Here is a 16208-nt window from a genome sequence, read left to right as displayed (position 1 = left end):
TAAATAAATAAATAAATAAATAAATAAATGGAGCCAGATACTGGGGTAAATGCTCAAAGATCAGAGAGACAAAGGAGCAAGTCACTGCCATGTCTCACCTCTAGGACTCCTCATCTGAAAAGCTTTTCTAGCCAAAAGGGCCTCTAGCTGAAAGGGCTTTAGTTCCTGTCTCCTCATGCCTTATATACCTTTCTCTGCCCAGCTATCACTTCCTTCTTAGTGCTGGGATTAAAAGGCATGTGTGCTTCCCAAGCAAAGCTGTGAGATCTCAAGTGCTGGGACTAAAGGTGTGTGCCATCACTGCCTGACTCTGTTTCTCTCCTAGACTGAGTCAATCTCGAGTAATCCAAGGTGGCTTTCAACTCACAGAGATTCAGATGGATCTCTGCCTCCCGACTGCTAGGATTAAAGGTATGTGCCACCACCGCCTGGCATCTATGTTAATCTAGTGGCTTGTTCTGTTCTGTGATCTTCAGGCAAATCTTATTAGGGTACATAATATATCACCACAGAAACCCTGTCTCAAAAGACAAAAACAAAAGGCAAGCCATGACTGGTAGAAGATATTTGCAATTCAGCAGCTCATATATTTAAAACTTGACAAACTACTGGCATTCAGAATGTATGCTATGATTCAAAACGTGACAACCCAATGAAAATAGTGGATAAGACAAAAGTTCTTCATAAAAGAAGGTACATGAAAGTCCTTACTGAGCTGGCTTGGACTGGGGATGGAAGGTTTCCCATGCGAGCTGGAGGGTATGGAGGTCAAGTGCCAGCCACCCAGCAGGAAATCACTGAAGGCTAAAGAGAACCAGAAAATGCAGAGAGGTGGAGTCCAGGTGCCCATCTTGGTGGCCTCAGAGGGGAGACCACAGTCCAGGGACAGATGTCAACTTCCCATCTATTCAGCCACATAGGCTCACATATGTACCCACACATCTGCACTTGGAGATAGATAGCATGGTCTATTATGGAGGCTATAAAAAATGCTTTCTCAAAGGGCCAAGGGGTGAGGAGGCCAAGGAACAGGTACATGGTTGTCTGCAGTGTTTGGGGGGATCTCATGGTCAGTGCAGGTGTTACTGGAGACAGAGAAACTCCATGAGTAGACAGAGGGAAGGTGCCGGAAGGGAGCCCCCAAGGCCATCTGATTTCCAAGGAGAGGAGAAAAGGCGAACTCGAATCTGAAAACCAAGGGAAGAACTGAGCCGGACGCTCCACTGGTCTTTTCCATGTCACCCCGGGGACCAATGTCCCCACACACTCTGAGGGGCTCTCCTTGACCTTGAATCATTTGACAGGCCTTTCCATATTATAAGAGGTGATGGGTCCTGAAAAGAAGCCCCCAAGACCAGCACTAGAACTGGTCCCTGTGAGTTGCTCGTGGCTCTTGTGAGTCCAGGCTTGCTCTGGGGTGGAGCCTGAGAAGCCTGGCTTTGGCTTTGCTAGGATCTAAGAAGGGAGAGTGGCTACACTGTAGGAAAGCACAACTCTTACTTGGTACTGTCAACATGCAGGCATTATGCTGCCCTTCCCTTGGGGACCTAGCGGACTATATCACCAACTACAACCACTCCCTATGTGCATGCATTTGCTGGCATTCAGGCACTAGGCTCCCCCCCCCCCCCCCCCCCCCCCCCGCCCGCCAGGGTCCTTACCTGCAGCCACGAAGAGCACCTGCTGTGCTCATGCGCTTGCAAACATTCAGGCAGGAACCTGGCCAGCCTAGGGTCCTACAACTGCTACATAGTCCCTGCACATGTGCTATGTCACTGTAGCCTCTGTGCGCATGCACTAAGCACCTTTTAAAGTCGCGCTGGGTCGGTTCCTCTCTCTCTTTCCCGCCACTCCTCTGCAGGGGCCGGTCTCTGCACCCTTCCCCGTCCCTTTTCCCGATAAAACCTCCCACCACCGCTGAACTACAACCTTTGGTGCTGGAAGACTCTGCAGGCCCTCCTGGCCCTCTGAGGCACGCTGGGGACCTGGATCCAGTCCACCTACGGCAGCCTCACTTTCCAATTAACCGACCCTTGGGCCCTTCATCCAACACTGGCACAGTTGGCGAGTTCCCTTTATCCTGGGGGAACGAAGGGGGGAAGCGTAAACCTGGACCCATGGGAGTGACTGTTGGGTGTCCCGGTCTTCAAGGCTACGGTTGAGCCCTGTCGCTGACAGTCACACCCCGGCCATTCCCCGTGAGTGAGGCCTCACCTCTTGGCCCTGCCGACAAGCCCTGGTACCAGGCAACCCATGCCTCTCTCTCTCAGGCTCAGAGCCCTGGCCCCTGCCCGGAGTGTGACAACTCACTGAGCAGCGTGTGCCTCCTCAAATCAATCTTTCCTGAGTTTTTGGGGATGCTAAAAATTCCAGGCCTTTGGATCTCGTGTTTTCTGCTTCACTCATGGGAACTGCGCCTAGCATCATAAGCCCAACCTCCCCTCTGGGGCACCTTTTGGAAAACCTCAAACCTCCATGCTTAGCGGCCAACTTAAGGGCTTCTGAACGTCTCCGCCTTTGCAGTCAGACATGGCCTAAGTGCCCCTCTGACCACTAATCCAAATGGCCGCCTAACGGCAGTTTAGACCCCAGTACTTTAAGGGACCTTCCCAACTTCTGCCAGCAGTCAGGTAAGTGGAAGGAGGTACCTTATGTTCAGGCCTTAGCTTAGCTCCAAACCCTCTCTCTGTTCTTCCTGTTCACCCACTCAGGTCCTTCGAGCCATGCAATCTAAACTAGAGGCGCCCTCCACTACTCTGGACTCTGATAATGAACCCCTACTATGCTGGTGGGTTTTGTTGTTGTTTTGGTTTGGTTTTTTGAGACAAGGTTTCTCTATGTAGCTTTGTGCCTTTCCTAGAACTCCCTCTGTAGACCAGGCTGGCCTCGAACTCACAGAGATCCGCCTGGCTCTGCCTCCCGAGTGCTGGGATTACAGGCATGCGCCACCACCGCCTGACCCTCACTATTCTGACCTCAACACACAACTGCTCCTAAAGCTCCTCCTCTCCAGTAACAGGCCGCTCTAACCCTTTGACTCTGGCACCCACTTTCACTCCTGTTACACATTCTCACAGCACTCTGGGACCCCCTCCATCCCTCTCTACCCATTCCAGCCTGGCCACAGTTCTCCCTTTGCTGGGGTGGATCGCCTGGTTAAGGTAAGTGTCCCCTTCTCATTAGGTGAACTCCATCAAGTAGAGAAAAAAATCTGGGGTCTTGGGGTTGGGGATTTAGCTCAGTGGTAGAGCGCTTGCTAAAGGCCCTGGGTTCGATCCTCAGCTTCACATACAAAAGAAAAAGAAAAAAAAGATAAAAAGGTCAATTAAAAATAAAATCTGGGGTCTTATACATGTAACTCAACCTCTTTCATTAGAGAATTCCAATATATCACCCAGTTATATATTCTCACCTTTCATGATATATATGATCCTAGCTAACAACCTACTTTCTAAGGAACACAGGTGAGTTTGGGAACAGGTCAGAGCACATGCAGACGAAATAACATCAAAGTAATGTAGCACTCCTGGCCAGGGCTGAGACATCCCAACTGGGGCACCCATGGGATATTCTAGCTAGAGATCAGTTTACAACCTGCCTCCTGGCCAGTCTCTATAGGGCCCTTAAACTCTGGTTAACTATGAAAAACTGCATGAAATCATCCAGGACAAACAGGAAAATCCATCTCAGTTCCTAGAATGCCTCACAAAGGCCCTCTTACAGTATCTAGACCCCACAAACCAAGAGGGCAGACAACTCCTTATGACGGATTTCTTTTACAGAGCTTCCCCAGCTTAAGCGTCTGGAGGGAGGGCCCCTAACCCCACAGGCAGAAGTCTTAGCACTGGCTCTTAAAGTGTACTATGGGAGAGATGAGAAAGGCCGTAAACAGAAATACCAAATGCTGGCTAAGGCCATCCAGCCTCAGCAACTGCCCAGGCTCCCTTCCCGCCCGGGGCTCGAGAACCTCCGGGTCCTTGCTTCAAATGTGGCCAGGAGGATCACTGGGCCTGAGCTTGCCCTAATCCCCACAGGCCACCCAGGCCATGTCCAAAGTGGCACCAACAGGGACATTGGGCTGTTGACTTCCCTCATGTCCCTTGTGGCATGGGGACATCAGATGCATACCACCCTCCGGCCAACCTTCTAGGCCTCGCCATGGATGACTGAGGGTACCCAGTCTCTCTTGACCCAACTTCGGTCGTCTCTGACAGGGAGCCCTGGGTGGTCATCACAGGTGGTAGTTTCAGGGCGGCCCATCTCCTTCCTCTTGGACACCAGGGCCACTTACTTGGTCCTGAGGGAGTTTTAGGGACCCGCCTCTCCTGTCTCCCATTGTCAGGGTAGGGAGACAGCCTTACCTACCTCATCAATTGCATTTTCAGGGGGATTCCTGTCACTCATTCATTTCTGATGGTCAACTTGTCCTGTCCCCTTACTGGGAAGGATCTTTTAGCCAAAGAGGGAGCTTTCTGTTTCTTTTGTTCCCCACATTTGCCTGACCCCAGACTCACCAGCAGCTCCTCTCCTCCTCCTCCTCCTTCTAGCCACCCACCTTACTGGTTCCAACATGTCATTTTCTTAGCTAGCCTCCCAGGTGGACCCCCAAGTCTGGGGCACCCAAAACATCTTTGTTGTTAGACACCATCCCCCCATCATTGTCCAATTACAGGACCCGATCCAGTACATTACCCAAGTCCAGTAACCACTCTTACTCCAGAGCCATAGGTGACTTGAACTTATCATCTCTGGCCCTCTAAGAAAAACAAAACAAACAAACAAACAAACAAACAAAAAACTACTTCATCCTACGTCTTCTCCTTTTAACACCCCTATACTTGCAGTTTAGAAACCTAATATGGGGGCTGGAGAGATGGTTCAGAGGTTAAGAGTACTGACTGCTCTTCCAGAGGTCCTGAGTTCAATTCCCAGCAACCACATGGTGGCTCACAACCTTCTGTAATGAGATCTGGTGCCCTCTTCTGGCCTGCAGACATACATGCAGGGAGAACACTGTGTACATAATAAATAAATTTTTTAAAAAAAGAAAGAGACCTAATGTGATCTGCTGCCTGTTTCAAGACCTCTGGTTCATGAATTCTGCAGTGATCTCCCTCTCTCCTGTGGTGCCTAACCCTTACACATTCCTCTCCACTCAGGAACCTCCCATTTCTCACTTCTGGAGCTCAAGGAAGTTTTCTTCTGTATCCCTCTCAGGCCTCAGTCTCAAAATACCTTTGCTTTCATCTGGACTGACCTTGACACTCACCTCTCCACCTTTGTATACAGATCATAATTATGCACACGGTCAAAGTTGCAGGTCTTACCAAGGCTACTAACACAAAACACCCTAAGAAACGCCTGTCAATTCTTCGCTTTCCAAATCTGCTGATAAAAAGCTATGTCTCAGAGTTTGTGGCACTGGGCACTGCGCCCCTCCCTCTGGTCCTGAGACTGTGGAACCTTGTGTTTCTATGGTAATGGCTCTGCTCCTTATCGTCTAGTCTAGGAATGTGCTATGACCTTGAGGGCTTTGAAACTTTTCTCAGGATTGCAAGGAGTCGCCTGTTAGAAATGTGAGAAGTCAGGCAAGAGAGGAGCTAAGAACAAGAGCTGAAAAGAGGCTGTAGACTCAGAGAAGGAACAAAGAGATCAGTGATAGAACAATAGAGTGAATGGACTGAAAGAGTATGGTGTGTCGATTCACTTGATATCCTTCAGATTAGAATCCCAGCCGCTTGTACACATCTGTTCTGGACTCTGGAAGAAAATTATTGGGGCAGGACCCCAATAGTTTTTGATAGAGGTCATTGTACTTATACTGTACACTTGTTTACAGATTGTTTACTTTTAATGTGAAGCCTTAGTCCTTAGGTTATTTAGGTAGATAAGACTTACAGATTAATAGTCACCCATGCTTGACACATTTATAGTTATGTTAGGCTTTCCAGATTTACAGAAGTGTATGTCAGATGGACAGGTAGTCTTCAAACACTTCATAGACCTGGAAGCTTTACCCCACAACTGTGCTCAACTTAGTGGATTGGAAACCCCATATGGAAGTGGATGTTTTCCTTCCTGACCCCCTCCATGTTCTTCTGTCTCTATAATCACAACCTGTTTCATCAGTTTCTTCTCTATGTATCTCCAATGACATATTCAAAATCTCTAATCAACTAATTTGCTGTTGTTACAGGACTACCAATCATAAGTCACAGAGCTGGAGGCGTAAAGACTATCAAACATGCTGGGGGTGGGGGTAAGAAACAACAAAACCCCAGAGATATCCATACACACACTCCCAGACTCAAAAAAGGAGACTCACAGAACAGATTTCAATGTGACTTTATTATTGACTGCCCTCAGCAATCAACCACCTGTGTCTCCTGGGTGTCAAGGTGATGCCGTGGTGATGGGAAAGGAACAGGTACTTTAAGGCTTATTTGTGTGAAGATAGAAAAGCTTAATTGGTGATAAGGAAAGGTGATTTGAGATGTGTAAAGGAATGAAATATGTTCAAAATTCCTCTCTCGCACTATGTTACTGTCCATACCTTTAACACTGATAGACTTCTGATAAGCTATCAATCTGGCTCTGGCAGAGTACTAAACACTATACTCTACCACTATAGTATCATGGCCACAAGCTCAGGATTTTAAATTCCCTTTGGTTGCTTTCTAGTATGTCTAAAACTTACCTCTTTTTGGTAACTCAAAGTTCTTAGAAGCTCCAGGGGTTGGGCTTGGATCCACCCCCAACAGCATCGTGCCAGGCCCAAGTGACACCTGGTTCCACAGAGCCTGGACAGTGAAGTGAGACAACCAGCCACCCCAGGACGTGGCCAGCACCCAGCTTTCTCGAGTCAGCAGGAAGCTGTCTGGAGAACTCTGCCCTCTCACTCCACCTCACCTGCTGCCCCAACCCTCACCTTTTTATAATACAAGGGAGGAATGTTAGCATTCAGGCATTGTGCTGGCCACCCCCAGGGTCCTTACCTGCAGCCACTTTGAGCACCCCCTGTGCACATGCGCTTGCTAACATTCAGGCAGGTTCCTGGCCGGCCCAGGGTCCTACGGCCACTGTGTCACTACATAGGCTCTGCACATGTGCTATGGTCTCTGCAAATTCACTAATCCCCCCTTTAAAAGCTAGCTCCCCAGTGAAAGAGAGATCTTCTACAAGGATGGCCCCAGCTTAGACTGCTTGCAGTAGTAAAGAGGGTGCCTGAGCACCCTAACTGTCTGCATAGACCCTTCATCCAGTAACTGATGGAAGCAGAGATCCGCAGCCAAGACCTGGGCCAAGCTCCGGGAGTCCTGTCAAAGACAGGGAGGTGTTCTTTGAGCAAGGGTGATCAAGATCATGATGAGGAAACCCTCAGATATAGCTGACCCAAGCCCATGGGGACTCATGGATCTAGACCAATAGCTAGGGAGCCTGCACGGGACCAACATGCTTGGTCTGTTGTGGGGTCCCTGGCAGTGGTACTAGGATCTATCCCTGGTGCATGAGCCAGCTTTGTGGAGCCCATTCCTTATGGTGGGATGCCTTGCTCAGCCTTGCTCAACTAAAGGGGAGAGGCTTGGTCCTGCCTCAATTTAATGTACCAGGTTTTGTTGACTTCCCATGGGAGGCCTTACCCTTTTGGAGGAGTTGATGGAGGGGAAGGGGAGATGGGAGAGGAGACGGGGCGGGACGGAATAGGAGGGGGGAGGGAGAACCGTGGTTGGTATGTAAATAAATAGGTAAATAAATAAATGAGCTCTACCCATTCCTCTCTCCAGAGGCCGGTCTCTGTACCCTTCCCCTTTTCCCAATAAAACCTCCCACGAGTTTGTTGTACAGTGTGATTTGCCCTTGCCACTACTAACCTACAACAGGTACCCATTAGGATTTCCATCCTGTGAGCTGATCTCATGCTTCAGGATGCTTGGTTACCAGGACGTGAGCACAGGGAGCAGTTACTGGGCAGCCTACTCTATGGTGGTAACTTGGCATCTTGTCTCATTTAGTCTCACATATGCACACGGGAAAGGACTCACCTCTTTTTGAAATGAAGGAACTGCACTCTGAGAACGTATGTAAGTCAGCTGGGATCACCCTCCTGTTCTCAAGGTCCCAGTGTCCTCTAGGAAGACTGGCCATGGTCACTTGCTCTGTGTTAACATCCCACTGTGGCAACACTGATATCTAAAAACAAAACAAAACAAAACAAAAAAACATGGGGAAAGGTATCCTTTTGCTCCAGGTTTCAGAAGTCTCGATCAGTTCTTGGTTGGTCTGTTGCTTTCACACCTCTGAGTCAGAACATCATGGATGCTATAGGGTCAATCTTCACTGTCAATTTGAGACCTAAGTCATCTGAGAGAAGCAGCTCTGGGCACGCCTGTAGAAGTTATGTTACTGGAGGTGAGGAGACCCATACTCAAAGTGAGTTGGCACCATTTCCTAGGCCTGCGTCCTTGACCGTAGAGAAAGCAGAAAGTGAGATGAGCGCTGCTGTTCATCCCCCTCTGCTTCCGGACTGCGGACGCCTACTTCCGGACTGCGGACATCTACTTCCCGACTGTGAGCAGCTACTTCAGGCCCCTGCTGCTGGGACTCCTCCCCCACCCTGATGGACTGACTACCTTGAACTGTCAGCCAAAATAAATCCTTGCTCCTTTAAGTTGTTTCCGTCAGGGTATTTTGCCACAGCAACAGGGAAATAGATTAAGACTGGGCAAACAAGAAACCTCTCACCTCATGGTGGTCTAAGACAAAAAGGGAAAAGGAGGAACCAGGATCCCAATACCCCCTTCTAGGAATTCCGGTCTACCAGCTGCCCACCCCCTGCAGAGTCTACTTCCTGCCAATGGTGCCTGTCACTACTTCCTGCCAGTGGTGCCTGTCACTGTCAAGCCTTCAATACCGGCTTTCAGGGAGGGATGCTCAAACTGCAGTGCCCCTCATCCACACTGGGCCCTTCCTTTGTAGTGTGGGTTCATTGGCTGCCGGAAGGCTTTCTCTGGTGGTCTCCAGGCAGCCATTTTTTAAAGTACTGCACCTTCAGGCCCTCGGGCAGTGCTGGCTGGAACAATACCTCTCTCAAGTCTCCAAATATGGCTAGATAGGAAATGGGCTATCCTTGGTGGATTATCCTGGCTCTGGGGTTTTCTACATCCAGTAGGCACAGGGACTCAAGAACCTGGGAGCTCCAAGGCGCTCACCGAGGAGGGTTGCCAAGGGGCAAGTGGACAGTGCATTACCAGTGGAGGGTGGAAGCACCGCCGAGAATCCAGCTGGTCTCTGGAGCGTGTCACTGTTCCTTCCGGGAGAAGAGAGGAGGGAAAAAGCAGTTACCCGTGAGGTGTTGGCCAGGCCCTCTACCTACTTCCTCTATTGAGTTAACGTAGGGGCTAGCCTCCTCTCGATGGAGGGGGCTAACTAAAGGTGCTGCACCAGATTCTGGGTTCCTTTGACTTTCTGACACCCCCCCCCCACTTCCCTGCCATTTGACCAGCCTATGGCTCCTTGATGCCTACCATACATTCCAGGATCACTCGCAATTCCAGGCAGAGAGGAGGGTGGAAGGTGGGGTCAGAACCGTGCCTCCACTGGCAAGGTCAGCACTTGCCCATGATCCTCAGCTCAGACACTGTACAATACCTGACAGCCAGGTACTCTGGGACAGCCAGTGATCTAAGTGAATAGGTCCCGGATGGTGCTGTCCGTGGGCACAAAGGGCAGGTCAGCAGCTCCATCTGCCAGTTCCTCCTGGGGCATGTCCATTGGCAGCGTTTATCAGAGTCTTTCAATGATGGCAGGTAAGTTATGTTTCTAAAATTTGCCCAGCACATCATCCTAGAATTAGCATCTTAAAATCACACCCATGTGTTATCTCACAGTTGCTGTGGGTCAGGGATCTTAAGAGCACGGCCTCATAGGGTTGAAACATGGTGCCTGAGGTCACCTGAGGAGGAATTCACTTTGAACTTTGGGTTGTTGGCAGATTTCCATTCCTGCTGGTGGTATAAACTGAGAGGACCTGGTGGCCATGCCAGGGCCCTGACAGGCTCCCCTAGCAGCCCTGACACAGACCAGGCCTTAGTTTAGGTTCACTAGAACAGATGGGGCTGAGCAAGCAGTTCTCAGGAAAACCACAACTTTGGGGCAACCAATCAGCAGGCACCCCCCAGCCTTCTGCTGGCTCAGCAGATGCCCCCCCACCAGCCTCCTCTCCTGTTAGCTAAAGATAGCTTTTCCTACCCTCCCGTCAACAAGCCCCTAACCACTGGACACCCCACCATCACCAATAAGCCCCTAGCTAACCACTAGACCCACCACACACACACACACACACACACACACACACACACACACACACACACCAATAAGCCCCTAACCACTACAGCCTCCAACCAATCAACTCCCAGACTAATCTTACCTCAACTCTCCACCAATCAGCTCCCAGATAACCCCTCCTCCCTGGAATTCCCCTAACTCCCCTTAAAAGGGGCTTATGACCTTCTTTGTTCTTTGGCGTGGCTATTTGCCACCCTAACCTATTGGAAACACTAAACGCTTCTGTCAAATTGCGTACGTGACTGTTGGTCTTTCTTGGGGGCTTTTCTCAGACCTGAACATAAACGGTCTCTGCCCTCCTGCGTCTGCAAAGTCAACAACAAACGTCATTTTGAGGGGCCACAGCAGCATCATGGCCAGGCTTCTTTCTCCTGACCCCAGCCTCCAGTAACCCTAAGTGTGAGTTTTAATTTAGTTTCAGTTTCGGTTTCTGTACCCTGTTAAGGCAGGAAGAGGAGCCCCAGCCAATCGGGTTCAGGCTGACCTCATCCCCCTCCCAGCTGCCTATAAAAGGAGTTGGCACACAATGTTCGGGTGGCAGCCATTCTGTTGTCTGGCTGGCAGACCCCTGAATGCTGGAATAAACAACACTCTTGTTGATTGCATATGTAAGTGGTGGTCTTTGCTTTGTGTGGTGTTCTGTGGACCCTAAAAATTTCCCATTCTCTTAAGAATTTGACATCTGTCACAGCTGACCAGCTAAAAAAAATTCTCTGCCGGGCACTCGGGAGGCCAAGTCAGGCGGATCTTTGTGAGTTTGAGGCCAGCCTGGTCTACAGAGTGGGATCCAGGACAGGCACCAAAACAACACTGAGAAACCCTGTCTCTAAACAAAAACAAAAAACAAAACAAAACAAAACAAAATTCTCTGGTTTTAAGGGGTCATGTGACTAGACTGGACCTACCTACCCACTGCATGATCATCCACCTTTTAAGGTTTACACCTCTAGTTATATAGGTAAAGAGCCTCTTGCCATGGGGCGCTGCATATGTATAGGTATGAATGACTCTGGGGTCATCTTCCTGATGTCGAAGGATCGAGGAGGTAGGCATATAGCAGTGGTCAAAAAGAGACTCTTCCCACCACCACAGGGGAGCGCTTAAACATGAAGCATTAACTCACATGGGAACAGATTCCAAGGACAGGCAGATGCAAGGCACGCGTAGGACCTAACTGAACCAGAGCACCCAGGAATGAGATTTACAGGTGACAGAAAGTATGGCCAGGCCACAGCCCAGGACTGAGACTGCATCCAGGAAGCTGCAGGTTGGCCCTGATGGACTCGAAAGGACAGGAGAGGCTGGCATGAGACTATCTCACCCAGGGCATGTGACGATATGACATGCTGGGATCAAAGGCATGCACCACCACTGCCCGGCTTCAAGTCACTTACTTTTAAAAACTTGTGAATGCACACACACACACACACACACACACACACACACACACACACATGATGTAGGCATGAGAGCGCACATATCACAGTGCGTGTATGGAGGTCAGAGCATAGCTTTATGGAGTCACTTCTCTCCTTCCACATTTATGTGGGTTCCGGGTATTGAACTCAGGTCTCTCTGGGCAGGTGCAGCAAGTGCCCTATCTCTGCGCCATCTGCCAGCCCCGGGTCTCCCACATGCTTGCTCCACATGTGCTCCAGTAACTGCATCTGTGCTAACCTGTGTGCCTTCGAGTGTTTGTGTTTTGGCTGTTGGTCATACATGTCTCTTCCAAGCAACTCTTTCGTCGTGTGTTCAGGTCACTTCATTCTATCAGATTGAGGTGGTACTACCACACCTAAATTGGTGATTCCCTGTGTCTTGAGACGCTTATTTTGTACTAGCTGGGCTCTAAGGGGGAACTTTAAGGATATGCAAAAGTACACTTTAGGAACTTTTTAATGGCACGTAGTATGAGCAAGCACATGCACGCACATATGTGGGCACACAAATGTGTGCATGAACACACCATGGTTAGAGGGCAACTCTCCATCATATGGGTTCTAGGGATGGAACTCAGGTTGTCAGGCTTGATGATAAACGACTTTATCTGCTGAATCATCTCACCATCTCCCAAAAGCACATCTTAGCCTTCCTTTAAACGTGAAACCCTTCTCTGGGACAGATTCCTTATTCTGCTCCTGTCTCCATGCTGGTAGCCTATAGACATGTCAGAGCAGTAATAGCGGATGGCAATTAGTATTGTAGGTGTCAGCCCACCAGAAGTTCAACTCTCTGATGGAGTTGTCTCGCTCAAGCAAGGCTTGCAAGAAATACAGACTCCCGAATGTATTGTGTTTCTGTTGTGTCCCTGCACACTTGCTGCTACTATGTGTATGGTGCGGGGAGTCTCCCCCTGCCTATATTGTATTGTGTTCATCTCATGAATACATTCCATCTACTGGAAACATATCTGTGGATCGTCAGGAAGATGATTTCTCCTTAAGCTGTATAATTTTGATGAATAAAAAATATGTTCCACGAGAACTGTGAGACCCTTGGGGCCTGTTTTACATCATAGCTCAAGCTGACATAGGAAAATAGTATGCAGCTGTCATAGTAGCTGGAAATATAGCTATTAGCTGATTTAAAGCCTCAAAGTAAGTTCTGATTACACCAGGTCCCTTGCTAATGTGTTTTAAGATAAACATTTCCCAGGAAAAACAGATTCACGAGGACAAAATAGCCAGCTGTCTGACTTGTTGAACCAAGGTACAAAGCAACTTTATTGCAGTGCCAGTCTCTCTCCTAGGTCTGGCTAATTATCTCGGACAGCAATTAACTCTCTGCACACATTCCTCAGTTTTATGATACAGGCATATATATATACCTGAAAACGCAAAGTTCAGGTTTTTGAGTCCTAAATGTTTTTGAGTCCTAAAATTGTGCAGGTAAAAAAAAAAGTTACTAGTTTCCCTCTTTATAGTCTAAAGTTACACGCAAGGCAGAAAAATATATTTCAAGATGTAAAACGCTTTTAATGTCACTGTGCCGGGGAAAGTGCCAAATGGGCTCATCTAGGAGATTTAAGGTAAACAAACCTGAGAGTCCAAGGAAGCCCGGCATTTCTGTTCATCACAAAATGTTAAAATGTTACTACTCTTAGAAATATAGGATAGATGCACTTATGTTTGAGATGTCTCAGCAGTTTAGTTTTATAAAGCTATCTCTCTAAATAGATAACCGTGACTGGTTCTTTCTTTGAGGCTGCAGCTGGGAGATTACAGCCCACCAATTAGGAAGCTAAGATTTATTACAAGTGTGTTGTCAGCACAACTCTGCTTCTTATCATTTACCAAATGAAATGTGACCCTCAAATGTAACTTTTATAGGGCCTGAAGGATTCTGTGTGGATATATACGTAACTGTGAAGAACCAGAGAGTAACCATCAGAATGCGTGTGTTCAATTCTTACCCCTCAGATAGAAAAGGTGTTGCTATGCTGAAGCATTCTCTCTGAGCCCTGCTTGCAGTCCCGAGGCTGGCTCCCTGGGACTGCAAGACCTTCAGAAGTAAAAATTGTCACTGGGATCCAACAGTTCCACTGACTGGAAGTTCCTTGGGAGCTGGAGAAAGGGCTCAGTGTTTTAGAGCACTGGTTACTCTTGCTGAGCACTTGGGTTCAGTTCGCAGCACCCACATAGAGGTTCACAGCTATCAATAACTCCTCCAGCTCCAGTGTCTCTGATGTCCTTTGCTGACCTCTGAGAGTACTGGGCATACATGCGATGCATACACATACATGCAACAAAAGCATTAATACACACAAATTTGGAAGGCGGGGAGGAAGTTACTGGGTTTGGGATTCAAAGGGGAAATGAAGCAGATTGCCTTTGGGGTTATAAGAGTTATTAATGCCAACAGACAATAGCATGGAAGATGTAAGGAGCGTCCAGATGCGGGGGTGGGGTGGGGGGAGTTCCCCTTCTTAGAGATTTCAGAGGAGGTGGTAGGTTTCATGCCATACAGTTGAGTAGTCCACACACAGGCCTGTAGTCAAGCTGTCCCTGATTCCGAGGGAGAAAGGAGTGTGTTGCCCTGAGGATAAGGGGAAGGAAAGTTAGTTAAGGTGTATCCATTATGTGGGAAGGTGATGAGCTGTCCCTGGTAGCCTGCCCTTTTAAGTCTTGGAGTCTGGTATTCTGGCCTGTAAACATCCTTGCAGAAATGAGAATTATGGTACCTACTATTCCTCTGGAATCCAGGCACCTGAGGAGTATGGGGAGTTAGGGGGCTACAGAATCATGGATGGGCTCCCAGTAGGGCACCTGTCAGTTCTGATATAGGAAGCCAGGAGGAAAAAGGCTGCTATGGTAATTAGCAATTAGCCCTTAGCCCTGAGCTCCAAATCTAACATCCATAACCTGTTAAGTATAGCAAATTCTAGCTGGGCAGTGGTGGCTCACACCTTTAATCCCAACACTTAGGAAGCAGAGACAGGCAGATCTCTGGGAGTTCAAGGCCAGCTTAGTCTACAGAATGAGTTCTAGGACAGCCAGGGCTACACAGAGAAACCCTATCTTGAAAAACAAAACAAAATAAAAAACACAGCAAATTGTGTAACCAATGTCTAAGGACAAACAGAGGCAACAGAAGCTAAAGCTACAGAGAGCATGGAAAGCGTGCCTGGGGAAGTTCTAACAGCCTTACCAAGTTCTCCCATTGGTGGGTAACTGTTGACAAGTCAAAATCACCCAGATATCAAGTGTCTTCCCAAGATCATGGGAGAGCTGTGCTCTAATATCGAGGACCCCCTGGACCAGGCCCATATAATAACCTTGGAATGAGGAAACCTCTGGCTCTATTGACATCAGACTTGTCCATTTTACCATCAATACTCCTGCAACTGTAAGGGTCAGAGCCTGGGCCCTGGCAGTCCTGACACCCTACCCTTGGGCACCACATCTTCATTAGTCCAATTAAAAAGACAATAAAGAAAAGCAGAGAAAGGATTTATTTCAATGTGACCACACTGGGAAGAACAAATAAAAAGTCCAGTGTGGTGGTTTGAATAAAAATTGCCTCCATAGGCCCATAGGGAGTGGCACTATTAAGAAGTGTGACATTTTTTGGAGGTGGTGTGGCTTTGTTGAAGGTGCATCACTAGGGGGTGGGCTTTGTGGTCTCAGAAGCACAAACCAGTTCTCTTCCTGCTTCCGGAATGTAGAATTCCAGATGTACAACTCTCAGCTCCTTCTCCAGCCCCATGCCTGCCTGCATGCATGTCACCATGCTTCCCGCCATGAATGGGCTAAACCTCTGAACTGTAAGCCAGCCACACTTAAATGTTTTCTAGAAGTTGCTGTGGTCATGGTGTCTCTTCACAGCAATAGAAACCCTAAGACATCCAGTGAACCTCACCCTCAAGTTCATCTCCCGGGCCTGCGACATGAAGTTTAGGTTTAAGTAGAGGGCAAGAGGTATGCGTAACTAAGCCATCCCAGTCAAGGTGTGGTCTTAGCTCCAGTCCCTTCTGCTTCCAGGGTGGTCTGACAAGGTTCCAGAGCAGTGTGAAATCTCTTCCAGGAAGACAAGGTCCTCCTCTGGCTGCACCTTCCTTCAGCCTCTCTTCAGTCCCAGCCTGAGACTCCTGAGGAAATTCCATTTCCTTGGGAACCATTGTTTCAATAGTCTGGTAGCCAAATGGAGGGGTACAAGTGTCTCTTTAGAATATCTTCATTTCTGCCAGAGCCATTACAGGACCTCATATAAACAAACCTTCAAGTCACAGACCAGAACTGTCATTGCCTACAATGCATCCTGTTGACTTGCTGGAAAAAAAAAGTAACAGAAATAAAAAAAGAGTTAGGGAAACAAAGGGAGACCCAAGATCCCAGTGACATTTCCTGGGCACCTGCCGGATATCT

Source organism: Onychomys torridus, chromosome 18 (genome assembly GCF_903995425.1).
Source record: "Onychomys torridus chromosome 18, mOncTor1.1, whole genome shotgun sequence".
Taxonomy (NCBI): domain Eukaryota; kingdom Metazoa; phylum Chordata; class Mammalia; order Rodentia; family Cricetidae; genus Onychomys; species Onychomys torridus.
This window is presented reverse-complemented; position numbering follows the sequence as displayed.